The 12,586-nt window shown below is 36.6% G+C and overlaps 1 protein-coding gene across 3 annotated transcripts in view; it reads left to right on the forward strand.

The window, feature by feature from the left end:
- The window catches only part of OXR1 (oxidation resistance 1), a 463,267-nt gene that overhangs the window by 236,492 nt on the left and 214,189 nt on the right, over positions 1 to 12,586 (forward strand). The window lies entirely within an intron of this gene.

The raw sequence follows: 12,586 nt of genomic DNA on the forward strand, positions 1-12,586 counted from the left end.
ACCTGCTCTAATGGAACTTACATGAATCAAGCCTCTTGTCTTGACCTTTGTGGATCTGATCAAATCATCCCCTGTTTAAAACCCGGCAGTGGTTCCCCACTCTCCACAAAATAAGGTTGTTACTCTATAGACCTTTCAAACTGCGCTTACCTTTCATCAGCTTTATTGCAGACCTCAGCCCTACACTCCAGCCAAGCTAAAAACTGTTTGTGGTTTCCCAAAGTTGTAATTCTGTGTGCTGTATCATGGCTTTTCCTTCTGCCTAGAATAGTGATACCTCCACCTCTTTTAGCCTTCTGATTAACTACCCATTTGCCAGGATTTAATCCAAACATCCTTTACACCTGGCCACAACTTCTCTAAATCTGATTAATATGAATACATCTCAAGCATTTTAATATACAGATTGTCCGTCTTTTAGGTGACTAACATATTGGATTTAATAAATTTAATAAATGCTTATAACGTTTCTATAGAGTGAGTGGATTTAAGTCTCTGAAAGTTGAATGACTTATTCATGGTCATACTGTAAATAGTGTCAAAGCCAAGGGAAGAATCTAAGTAAACTGGCCAGTAGTAAAGAGCCCATCCTTTACATTTATTTTCAGGTCAAATTGTCTTTTCAAAAACAAAAATGAAATTAGACGGTTGATGGAGATCTCACTGAGTGGTTACCCAAGTGCTAGTCTATACCATTGATGGTATAGATCCAATAGAAAAAGATAGAAAAAGATCCAATAATAAAAGAACAGTAGTTTTTCATAAGACTATACTTAGTTAAAGTGACTGTCTTTTCCCTTTTCTCTTTCTTTCGTTCTTCCTCCTTTGTCCCCTCCCTCTTTCTTTCTCCCTTCTGCTCTTTCTTCCACCCTCTTTCCTCCCTTTTTCCTTCTTTCCTTCCCTCCTTGTGTTAAAATGAATGGTCTTTTGTGAAATGACTGCTTAGTATATGGTATCAGTTTGGGGTTTTTGTTTAAGTCTGTTCTTTTAAAATTCTTTTACTTGTCAAAATATTAAGTTGGGAAATAGTCCCTAAAATATTCTCTTGAAGTTGTGATGGTCTGTAAAATTGCAAATTCTAAAATCCAATGCAATGATCTTGTCTTTTGCCCTGCTTGCAGGATAGAATACCTTCAACATTCCAAGCTTAATGATGCACAGTTAAATACAAATTTGTATCTTACTAACCCCAGGCTGCTTACATATTGAAAAGAGAGCCTATAGAACTAGGGGTTCCTTGGGAATTCTTCTCAGTAGTAGGCAAAATTAAAACAGTAATAACTAGTTTGGAAGCTCTAAAGAGAAAAGCAAGACACATATTTAACTGCTTTTTAATTGCAGCACACCAGACACTTTAAAATATCATCACATAACTTGTACGCCTCTCATTTAATAAAAAAGATAACTCTAAAGTAAAAATACTGTAACAGGAGGTTAAAAAATAAAAGGAAAAAACTAATCTTGCTAGAGGTGGCACACTGCAGTGTGAAACTAGGTCACCATTGACCTGGAACCTTCTCTCCAAGCTGGAAGGTTCTTCATGGAAAAGCCGGAGTCTCTGCGATTTAATCAACAAAACTATCTTGGCATGCAGGTCACTGTCTATAAGTACAGAAACTAAAACAGATAGCTGCTCTGAGGGTTCTAATTAAATTAAATTCTTGAGAACTACGACTTTGTTTTGAATTGAAATTTGTTTTGACAGTTTGATGACTTTTTACATTTTCTGGGTCACAAAAATGTTTAGGGAAAATTATTTCATTGCTGAGGTTTCTTGTTACACATGGAAGCCAAAAGTCCCTAAATGGACCTGGGCATTTCACAGATTTTGAAGAGTGGTTCAAAGTTTGTATAAGTACCCAATATGTAGTTTTTTATTAAGATAGTGGAATTTGAGGACATCAAGATTTCAAGTTTAATTTTTTGGTTCATTTGTGTATTAATCAGACCGTGGGATTCAGTACATGTTTATGACAGTCTACATCTCCACGTGCATATTTGTTGGAGGGATATTTGATTGGGATTTTATTTTACAACATTTTTCATTTATTTCATTTAATATCTACTTTAAAACATAAGATTAAGGAAATCCCACAGGCTGAAACTACTTTCAACTCTAAAATTAATATGAAAGCTTTATTTCTTTCGAGAGAAATTAGATTTTTTTTAACCAATCATTTATGTAACTTTAAACTTTACCAAGCAACCGGAGGTATACTCAGAACGAGAAAAAATGTGTTTGCTTGATATCCCTATAGATTTGTAGTGTCTATAATTTGTTACATAAACTTACCAACTCTAGTTTTATAGCATTAGCACCTTATTTTATAGACTTGCCTTATTCTTTTTTTGCCCTGCTTGTGTGATTGTTCTCTGTCAGAAGGAATCAACCCAGAATCAAGAAATACAGCTTCATCATGGCCATGATAAACGGAGTAAGAAATGTCAGTAACATCGAGGTTTCCTTGAGCAAATGGTTTTGGTATTACGTTTGAGCTGCAGCATAATAGTCTTTTTTTTTTTTTATTCTTATACTTTGAGTTCTAGGGTACATGTGCATAATGTGCAGGTTTGTTACATATGTATACTTGTGTCATGTTGGTGTGCTGCAGCCATCAACTCGTCAGCACCCATCAACTCGTCATTTACATCAGGTATAACTCCCAATGCAATCCCTCCCCCCTCCCCCCTCCCCATGATAGGCCCCAGTGTGTGATGTTCCCCTTCCCGAGTCCAAGTGATCTCATTGTTCAGTTCCCACCTATGAGTGAGAACATGCGGTGTTTAGTTTTCTGTTCTTGTGATAGTTTGCTAAGAATGATGGTTTCCAGCTGCATCCATGTCCCTACAAAGGACACAAACTCATCCTTTTTTATGGCTGCATAGTATTCCATGGTGTATGTGTGCCACATTTTCTTAATCCAATCTGTCCCTGATGGACATTTGGGTTGATTCCAAGTCTTTGCTATTGTGAATAGTGCCACAATAAACATACGTGTGCATGTGTCTTTATAGCAGCATGATTTATAATCCTTTGGGTATATACCTTAAACAACGTATTAAAAAACAAATTATATCTGTCAATTTATTTAATGATTTCTAAACTGCCCAATTAAACCTATACTGGTTTAATTCATGGAATAATTAAAATGGACATTGTTCATGGTTGAGAAATAAGCATGATCCTGTTTGAAATTTCCTAAATCCCTATTAAAATTAGTCTTTCACTGCTGTTAGCAAATAAAACTTGCCCTTTTAACCTGCTAACACCACCATGAACTTCCCATTTCACTGAATAATGATGAGGGGAATAAAATGAGAAATTATTAAGCAAGATCTACTCTATTTTAAACATTTATAGATCGAATTAATGGTGATTTGAATAGTGAAGTAATATGTCTACATTTCCCAATGTTTTCATTTTTTTAAGAGTAGGAATTTAAAGAACTTCTAGGAACTTGCTCACGTTCAGAAATGAAACTATTGGTATCTCTTGATTTTTTAAAATTTGCTTTTCTTCCCACTTTGTACCTAAGGATATATGTTTTCTTAGTTTTTTTTTTTTTTCTTCTTTTATGAGATGGAGTCTCAGTGTCATCCAAGTTGGAGAGCAGTGGTACAATCATAGCTCACTACAGCCTTGAATTCCTGGGCGCAAGTGAGCCTTCTGCCTCCGGAGTAGCTGGGATTACAGGTGTGCATAACCATACCGAGTCCGGATATTTCTTTACATGTAAAAATACTACAGGATTTATGCTTGTCAATGAAATTTTGAGCATGTTCACAGTTATGACTGAAAGAATATTACTTATGAGAATGGAAAAACAGGTAAAAACCAGACACAATTGGGGGGAAAAGCTTCTATTGCTGTTTCTACCAAAGATTCGAAACTACTTTTACTATAGTTAAAAGCTGTGAATCCAACTGAAGATTATAAATGTTACAGTGACCATTCATGATACATTCCCTATGTATTATGTGTACGTCTACATACAAGCAAGTTATTAGTAAACAGCTTTAAAATTCACTAACTCAAATTTTGTGATCATCTGAACCAACTGAGATAAAAAGTCTTTGTATTAGTACAATATGAAAAAAATATATTATATGTGGGTTTATAACTGAAACATGATTTCAGGACACAGAAGATATTAGGTTCAGCAATTTAGCTTAGATAACTGCTTTTTGGTAGGGAAAAATATGTACTAAGAGAAATTAATATGCTGGTTTTAAAGTAAGGTTATCTATTCATTAGTTTATTTTATGTTACCTCATATATGTTTGAAAATAATAAAGTGAAATTCCTCCAAAATATTACATGAACAAGTTTAGTTAATTTAGATTGGTATCTTTTGAGGAAGAAAACCCATGTGTCCTTAATCATGACCAACAAATCTTAGCATTCTGTTTCCTCCATTCTGTTTGATCATTAATTTGGTAAGTCTCTTTCATAAATTTGAATCTTCTGTCTTATAGAAAAAGACTAATATGCTTTATAGAAAAAAAAACTAATATGCATTGGATTTAAATGAACTCTGTTAACTAATGCAATATAAACTCTCAATGAAATAATTATTATATCTTTAAACCCTCTTCATATGAAAAACACTATGCATTATGCATATAGAGGCAGTCCAACCCAGTATACAAATCAGTAAGACTTTTAACAGTGTTTGCCTCCCTGCTGCATTTCGGTGTTTTCTGTTTGCTAGGATTTGTACTCAAAGATCCTTGGAGGTTATTGTGTTGCTTAAATTTTCATACATGTTGATAGAAAGGGCATCGATATCCTCTCATAGTTCTCTGAGCTAGAGGAGGCAAAAATTATCTTTGATAACACATTGTAGATAAAATATCATAGGTGCCCGCAGAGAGTCGAACCTTGTGAATCTGATTTATTGAGTGTCTTATAGGCCAATTCAATAGAATTTCTTTTCCAGTTAGATAGATTCCGTTTTGAAGTCTTTTTCAAGTACTATTTCAAGTGAGGCAGGATGTGGCAAAATCAGCACAATAATATTTACTCTAAGTAAAGGAAAAAAGGTATGTGGTGTGCTGTTTGGGGTACAGAGCTTTTACTTCCTGCTTTAAGTAATTCTCTCAAGTTACAGATCTTTTTGTGATATGAAAAACACTCTTGTAAATAAATGTACAGTGAGTGGGATGGAATGGGGATAGCTGAAAAGATAAGGAAAAGGGGAATATAAATAACAAACGGGGAATATAAATAATAATTCTCTCTCTCCATGCTGTCATCTTTCTTTTTCACCTCCACCCCTATATAAGCCTACGTAAACCTCAATTCAGTGGACAATTTTAAGAATGCTTACTCATTCATTTAAAAACATGATTGAATGCCTACATTATCAACTACCAATAGTTGGGAACAAGGCTTGAGAGAGAGGAGAGGGAGTCTTGTGTGCTACACCATGGAATTTGGGCTTATTCTTGACATCTTGGGAACTTGTGAAGGGCTTTGCCTAAGGCAGTGTCTTGATGAGATTGCTTTATAGAGAGATATTTCTAGCATCACATGGAGAATGGTTGGGAACTTATGTGCCTACAAAGAGAAGAATCTTTTAGCCATATAGTGTAGGGGCTAAAAAGATAGCATGTTGTGTTATTTAAGAGCCCTTGGCTCTGGAATTACATACAACTGGATTTGGATCTTACCTCTGCTATTCTGGGCAGCTCCGTGACCTTGGACAAGTCACTTAATCTCTCTGGACTTCCGATTTTCATGAAATTAAGGATATTACCTGGTATTACTCAGATTTGTAATATGAGACAATGTATATAAATTGCTTAAATGATCCTGTCACACAGTAAGCACACAATAAATGTTAGTTAAAAAGCAAATTATCACAATAAAAATAAGGAGGAGTAACAAGAACCAAAACTAAGAGGCAACAGGACCAGCAAAAGATTCCAGACAGATGAAGTATATAAATCTAGACGAATTCATGACCAGCTAGAAATAAGTAAGAGGAAGATTTTCTAGTCAATGCTATGATTTCAGGCTTTAAATATTTGAAGCCATAGAAGCTAACCTTTTCAATTAAAAAGCTCTATCCTCTTTCATGAACAAAATAAGTATCTCTCTGGGCCAGAAAAAGATAAAATGCATAACAATAAATGAGTGTTGAAGCCATAGGCCTTTTGCATTAATATACATTGAATTTAAAAGAACCTTATGATAAATATCAGAAACATCATGCATTGAGCATATGGAGGACAGCCTGTCAGGCACAGTGTTGATACATTGCTGTTAATTAAATCCATTCTTCATTCATATTTCCTTACTTTTTACCTGACATCTAGGATCCTATCCAGGGTACTACATTATATTTAGTTGTCACATCTTGGGTTTTTCTCAGCTGTGACAGTTTATGGTGTCCTTTTCCTTGTTACGATGCTAGAGTTGAGCTCTTGGCTGCCCCTGACTATTTCTGGACCAGAGCCCTAAAGGGATAGGAAGAGCCTAATAGGAAAGGAAGTTGAGAACCAATGATCAGAGACATAGAAGGCAATGTTTGTTGTTTCCTCCAGCTCTATAATCCAATACATTTGTTAATTCTTAGCCTCTGCTAGTAATTAGGAAAACAAATGAAACTATGTCATTCATGTGATGAAAAGTACAAAAGAAGAAGATTAGGATGGGACCTTGACATCCTGGAATTAGAGAATAAAGGTGTTTACGAAAGCTATGTTGAGGGTGGTAGCGGGAGACTCTTTATTCAAAGAGAGAGAGGGAGCAGCACATGGCTTTGGCATTTATTAGTTTTTGCACTTAGTGTAAATCATACTTAGGATTCATTCTGTGTAAACACCTATGTATCGCAGAGTCATACCGCATCACATGGCCGGAGACCTTTCTCCTATATTATTTTGGGACTTGTAGAAGACTTGAAGGCAAGGCAGCAGAGAGTGAATGACTCAGGACTTGAAGGCAGTTTTATGACATGCTACCTGAACAGGGCAGCAGTTTGAGTTTACCTTTTTTTGTTTGCTTTTTTTTTTTTTTTCTGAGATGGAGTTTCTCTCTCCTTGCCCAGGCTGGAGTGCAATGGCGCATCTTGGCTCACCACAAACCTCTGCCCCCTGGGTTCAAGCAAATCTCCTGCCTCTGCCTCCCAAGTAGCTGGAATTACAAGCGTATGCCACCACGATTGACTAATTTTGAATTTTTTTTAGTACAGGCAGGGTTTTTCCATGTTGGTCAGTCTGGTCTTGCACTCCTAACGTCAGGTGATCTGCCTGCCTCAGCCTCCCAAAGTGTTGGGATCACAGGTGTGAGCCACCGCACCCAGCCGGGTTTACCTTTTATCAGTGGGACTCAGAGGGGAAAGCTTTAAAGTCTGAAATATATTCCAAAGAATTGCATTCCAAATTTTAATGTGCATTGGGGATCTTACAAAAATACAGATGCTGACTCAGTAGATCTGGGGCGGGGCCTACAATTTTTTCTGCATTTGTAACGAGATTCTAGATGATACTGATGCTGATGTTGCCAATCCTGGGTAGCAAGACTAATTTAAAGAGCCTGAAGGCTTTCATCATCGAACAACACATATAAAATCCTTTTCACTGTTTGATCCCAAGTTATCATCCTGAATCAAGAATTTATTTATCTTAACATGTGTGTTCCTTTCCCAGAACAAACTACCCAGTTCCCAGCCCTTAACACCTGTAAGAAACCTTTAGAATAAGAAAAAGAATATGGATATTATTACAGAGACATCTCCGTAGCTTTTATACTATAAAAGACACAAATGACCATAGAGTAGTAATAGATAAAGTTGTTTTACTAAAATTAGAGCATTTGAGACATGTTAGCAGTTGGCTGTGACAGTTTAGTGTAGTGTAGAGCAGTGAAAATAACACAGGTTCAGATGTACACACACAAAAACATTAGAATTATCAATTCACTGGCTATTTTAGCTCTGTCAGGCATTGGCTGTGTTGGTCAAGTTTGCTGGTCAGTTTTTCAACCGTTAAATGGTAATAAAAGCACTTTCTTCATAGGATTTTTGTGATTATTAAATAAGATAATGCATGTAAATCTCTTCGTACTGAATCTGACTAGTAAGTACTTAACAAATACTTGCAATTTCATTAAAGAAGCAGAAAGAAAATGAAAAAGGGTTAATAGGGGAAAGTAATAGCTAATCAATAGTAAGTGGTTTTAGCTTGGGAAAATACATTATTGATAAGTTTTTAATACCTCTGTTCATTTTTTTATGCTGAAAACAAGCATGAAGTTTTTAGATCAGAATTACGATCTGCAGCAGTAACAGCAGGCTGGGCCTCCCTCCCCAGTCCCTCAAGGCCATGCAATGAACGTCGATGTCAGCTGTACCTACAGGGGTTTGTACTGCCAAATCCCTGAAATTATGACTCTGGACATCTATATAGGAGCTGGACAGCTGCCATACTCCCCCTCTGGAAAGAAGGAGAGAAACTGTTGTCCCTAATGTAAAAGAATCTTCTCTGGGAAAGATCCCTAAGTGTTTACAGTCCTTTGGAATATAAGAAAAATAGCTCAGGGATTTAGCCTCCTTTGAAATGTAAACGCAAAGCCCCAAGGAGATAAAGCTCTGTATCTCTCCTGAGCTATCTATTCTATCACCATTTCACCCAGTTGCCAATTTTCTTTGCTTAGAAAGCCTGACCCTGTAGCAGCCGGGCGCGGTGGCTCAAGCCTGTAATCCCAGCACTTTGGGAGGCCGAGACGGGCGGATCACGAGGTCAGGAGATCGAGACCATCCTGGCTAACACGGTGGAACCCCGTCTCTACTAAAAAATACAAAAAACTAGCCGGGCGAGGTGGCGGGTGCCTGTAGTCGCAGCTACTCGGGAGGCTGAGGCAGGAGAATGGCGTAAACCCGGGAGGTGGAGCTTGCAGTGAGCCGAGATCCGGCCACTGCACTCCAGCCTGGGCGATGGAGCAAGACTCCGTCTCAAAAAAAAAAAAAGAAAGCCTGACCCTGTAGCAATATGAAATTTACATCATTTCCTGACAGTTATAAAACTATTATAAAGTTACATTAATGGAGAAAAAAATTATTAACTACCTCATATAATAGAAAAAAAGTAAAACCGTCCCTAGCAAATCCTCCCCTACTCAATATTCATTTCTGATAATAATAATGAGAAAAACCCAGGCTTGCTATAACTTTCCTAAAAAGTTTTCATTATTAGTGTGTGTCATTCATTCCATATCTCCTAAATAATTCCTAGTGTGTGAACTATTTTCCTTGTCATTGCATTAGTAGTTATAAATATAGAAAACACATTTTCAAAAATTTAGGAAGCAGTTCTCTAGTTTGACCACAAGGCAGATAACACCTGACCAAATGATGTGGCTATGCTCTGTATGGCTCCCACCAATGTACAAACCACATCGGCTTTAAGTAGCAAGGCTATGAATTTGCACTCTCCCTAACATCAGCATCACTGAGAACACATGGTCATTGCCAAGCACAGAAATGACTGAAGAATAAAATAATACCCAAGCAATTGCTAAAGGAAAGTTGCTAAAGGGCTATTGCTAAAGAACATGTGTCTACATGAACATAGTCAGATGTAGCTTGACTCAGCTAAGGGCTACCAGGAAATAGCATTTACAGAGCAATCTCACCAACCATTTTATTTTTTAAAATGTTTTTTAAAATTTTTGTTGGTACATTGTAGGTGTATATATTTATTGGGTTAGCCAGCCATTTTTAAACAGGTGGTACTGGGTCACTCAAAGCAAATAATCTGCAAACATGAAAGGGAAAGAAGCAGAGACAAAAGCCTAACAAATGCTTTCAGGTTCTGAGACTGTCTCTGTTCCTCAGATTTGTGGGCCATTTGTTTTTTGATTGTATTTTTTCCAGCCAAGCTCACAAAGGACCCTGACACCAGTGGAAACATTCAATCCTCATGAGAATTCAAATCCACAACATATCTGTTATCTGAAAAGCAGTTATCTTGGCCAGTTTGAGTTGTTACGACAAATTACCCTAGAATGGGTGGTTTAAACAATGAATATTGATTTTTTCAGTTCTGGAGGCTGGAAAGTCCAAGAATAGATGCTGGCAGACTCAGTGTGTGCTGAGAGCCCACATTGCTGGTTTGCAGATGGCCATCTTCTCCTTGTATCCTCATGTCTTTATAAGGGCATTAATTCCACTTTCACCCTCATCATATAACTACCTCCCAAAGGCCTCATTTCTTAATATCATCACATTGGGGATTCAGCTTCAACATACAAATTTTGAGGGGACACAAATATTCGGTCCATAGCAGCAATGCATCAGGTGATGCAAAAGCTAGTAAGACAAGGCCCCTTTCTTTAGGAACCTGAATGCTAGTACAGTGGAGCAAAGACAGTGAGCGTGCAGTGATTCTAATAACACACAGGATGTCAATGTCCCAAGGCAAGTGCAAAATGCCATGAGAGTTTAAAAATTGAGACACTCACATGTAATTTAGGAAGAATAAAGCATGGCTCCAGAACAAAGGAAAATTTGAGGTGGGCCTTCAACTATGGAAAGGATTTCAGTAATAGTTAAGAATCCTAGGTGGGGGCCTGGGGAAGGGATAGCATTAGGAGAAATACCTAATGTAAAAGATGAGTTGATGGGTGCAGCAAACCAACATGGCACATGTATACCTATGTAACAAACCTGCATGTTGTGCACATGTACCCTAGAACTTAACGTATATAAAAAAATAAAATCCTAATGGCCACTATTGACAGCCAGGCACAGATTTCCACAGTGAAGATAATGAAGGAGTTCCAAATGGAGACTTGATGTAGAGAGATAGGTTCAGGCTTCAGAGAGGGGGGCAATATACTCTCCATCCCAAAAAAGAAGAGTGGATCTTGGAGTAGAACCCTGAACGAAGAGAAGAAGGAGAGAGGAAAAAGAGGGGAGGGCGAAATTACCAGAATGCTGGACCTTATACCACCTTCCCACCTCCTCTATCTGTGACTCCTGAATTTTTAGCAAAATTTGTACAAGTCATAAAATTCTGGCTGTGATTGGATTTTCTGTGGTAACTGATGACAGGATTAAGTTATTTGTCCTGGCTGAATTGGGCATAAATAGTGAGAAATAGTTACTGCCAGCCAAATGTGTGGTCCTAGACATAAATATTCAGTCTATAGCAGCCATGTAGTTATTATCCTGGGATTCTAAATCTCACATCTGGTAAATTATGTGATTTAATAGCCTGTGATCCCGAAGACCCCTTTAGGCTTCAAATTCTTGAATTTTAATATTTTTAACTGAGGTTCATTTTATTAGTGCTGTATTAAAATGAAATTATTACTTTTTAATTTTAATTTTTGGATACAAGTAAAAATGAAATTATCTTCAGCATTGATTTGATTTTTCAGCACAACACCTCTCTAAATAAAGCTAAAAATAACATTTGTTTATAAAAAACGTGTTCAGTTTCTCTTATCATCTCTTTTCTGCTATTTTTGCTCTCGCCCATTAAGTTTTGTTGTTCTAAATCTAGGCTTAACTCTTTTTCCAAAATGTACAAATTTAAGGTTGAACTTGTTTATTGCTCATTCATCATTCTAACCATTCATCACATATTGTTGTTTTGCAGTTTCATAAACTTCTTTATTGAGCACAACTCTATTGCTGGATTAAAATGAGCAACCTTCATGATAATTAAATATCTGTATAGAAAGGGATCTTTTCTGAGCATATATGCTCTTTGTTTTGGTTTCATGCCTCCAGATAGTTCTGACAAGCTCAACAATTATGAATGCATAAAAATAGGCTTTTTGCATGCAGTAAACCAAAGTTAAAGTTTGCTAAAAAATGCATGCAGAATGAAGTTCTTCAACGTGGGGAAGAGAAAAAAGGAAGGAACTGCATATGCTGAATGCTGTGCATTATCATCTCATTTAATCATCTTAAAAACCTTGTGCCGTAGGTGTTTTACATCTTCATTTTACACATAAATTTCAGTGATATTCTATGGCTTGCCCAAGGTTGCCGACCTGTAAAAGGGTAGAGTAAGGCTTTAAATCTGCATTTGACTTCAAAGCCTGTCTTCCTTACATTAAATTTTCTCTGGGTACATGTCATACTATCTTGTGGCCACTTATTTATCAGATAAGATAATGACTATATCAACTGTGTACAAACCGTAAAGTGCTACATAACTAACACTTACATTGCTATAGTTGATAAAAGTGGATAAGCCATTTAAACTTCCTAAGTAACAAAAATCAGTAATTGATAAGCCCAATTATGCACTTAGTCTTACTGCAGTAAATTTACTTCTCATGTGTATATTTAGAACGGTAAATACGGTATTTTGTAATCAATATATTACTCCCACTGAAGCATTGAACATGCCCTTTCCATATTGTCACAGTTTAAAAACTCATTTTATGATTTACTTATGCTAGGGAATTTTGTGTGTGTCTGTGTGTGTGTGTGTGTGTGTGTGTTCTTTAGTACAAGCTAAATAAGACTTCTACAACTTTTGCATATTTTAACTCTTTAGTAAATTATGAACTGATAAAATTACAGTGATTTTTTGATGAAAATCAAAATTAAGCTCAGTAAAC

This window comes from Theropithecus gelada, chromosome 8, assembly GCF_003255815.1.
Source record: "Theropithecus gelada isolate Dixy chromosome 8, Tgel_1.0, whole genome shotgun sequence".
In the NCBI taxonomy this organism is placed as follows: Eukaryota; Metazoa; Chordata; class Mammalia; order Primates; family Cercopithecidae; genus Theropithecus; species Theropithecus gelada.